General features: G+C 36.7%; 2 non-coding genes across 2 annotated transcripts; both read left to right on the plus strand.

The window, feature by feature from the left end:
* Window positions 1-1,151: 1,151 nt before the first annotated feature.
* trnav-cac lies at window positions 1,152-1,224 on the plus strand. Its single transcript has one exon. It is a non-coding gene; the product is annotated as a tRNA-Val (tRNA).
* A 263-nt stretch (window positions 1,225-1,487) lies between these two features.
* On the plus strand, window positions 1,488-1,560 carry trnav-cac. The gene has a single exon. It is a non-coding gene; the product is annotated as a tRNA-Val (tRNA).
* Window positions 1,561-1,703: the final 143 nt, after the last annotated feature.

Below are 1,703 nucleotides of genomic sequence, written 5' to 3' on the forward strand. Positions count from 1 at the left end.
TCTCTTTTGATTTCATCTTTGTCTTTTTCCATTTCCATTTTATTTATTTGATCAAATTATTACAATGACTTAAAAATGAGTGTAGAATGTTACAGTTCTAAAATGTTATGATGTAAGTGTAGAATGTTAAACTTCTAGAATGTTGTTATGTAACTAGAATGTTACAGTTGTAGAATGTTGCTGTTACTGTAGAATGTTACAGTTCTAGAATGTTATGATGTAACTGTGGAATGTAAAAGTAATAGAATGTTATGATGTATCTGTAGAATGTTACAGTTCTAGAATGTTATGATGTAAGTGTAGAATGTTAAACTTCTAGAATGTTATGATGTATCTGTAGAATGTTACAGTTTTAGAATGTTGCTGTAACTGTAGAATGTTACAGTTCAAGAATGTTGATGTTACTGTAGAATTTTACAGTTCTAGAATGTTGATGTAACTGAAGAATGTTACAGTTCTAGAACGTTATGATGTAACTAGAATGTTACAGTTCTAGAATGTTGTTACTGTAGAATGTTACAGTTTTAGAATGGTGTTGTGACTGTAGAATGTTACAGTTCTACATTGTTATGATGTAACTAGAATGTTACAGTTGTAGAATGTTATGATGTATCTGTAGAATGTTACAGTTCTAGAATGTTATGATGTAGCTAGAATGTTACAGCTGTAGAATGTTGTTTTTACTTTAGAATGTTACAGTTCTAGGATGTTGCTGTTACTGTAGAATGTTACAGATCTACAATGTTGTGATGTAGAATCTTTTGATGTAAGTGTAGAATGTTAAAGTTCTAGAATGTTATGATGTAACTAGAATGTTACAGTTCTAGAATGTTGTTGTTACTGTAGAATGTTACAGTTCTAGAATGTTGCTGTTGCTTTAGGATGTTACAGTTCTACAATGTTATGATGTAACTGTAGAATGTTAATGTTCTAGAATGTTGCTATGTAAGTGCAGAATGTTACAGTTCTAGAATGTTATGATGTATCTGTAGAATATTACAATTCTAGAATGTCTAGAAGGCTACAAAACTAAATAAACATATACTTTATTCACATTTACAACCACAGGGGACGCTGGTTATTCTTCTGGTCTTTGGTAAGTGCTCCGGTGTAGCCCGTCTGTGCTAAGTCATCAGCTTGACATAGCATGTGTTTCCGTAGTGTAGTGGTTATCACGTTCGCCTCACACGCGAAAGGTCCCCGGTTCGAAACCGGGCGGAAACAATAAGAGATTTTATTTATCGTGTCTCAAACATCACACATGTCTGTGTGGTCTGATGTCCTGACACAGAACGACTAACTGCTGCTGGCGATGATCAAGAGGTCTGTAACTTCTAATGTGTCCCTAAACAAGGCCCTCAGGGGGAGTACATGTGTGGTGGTGTGCTGTTTGGCGGCATGTCGCAGAACATGAAAATGTGCTGCTGGTATAAATCTGGTCAGGTGGTCCCACAGCTTTGATATGGAAAGGCTCCCATTGATATCACATTTCCGTAGTGTAGTGGTTATCACGTTCGCCTCACACGCGAAAGGTCCCCAGTTCAAAACTGGGCGGAAACATTGATAGACTTTAATTATCATATCTCAAAAGATCACACATTTCCTGACGCCTCATGACGCCTCTGCTGGCGATGATCAAGAGGTCTATAACTTCTAATGCGTCCCTGAACGTGGCCCTCAGGGGGAGTACATGTGTGGTGGTG

This window comes from Plectropomus leopardus, unplaced genomic scaffold (genome assembly GCF_008729295.1).
Source record: "Plectropomus leopardus isolate mb unplaced genomic scaffold, YSFRI_Pleo_2.0 unplaced_scaffold3492, whole genome shotgun sequence".
Lineage (NCBI taxonomy): Eukaryota > Metazoa > Chordata > Actinopteri > Perciformes > Serranidae > Plectropomus > Plectropomus leopardus.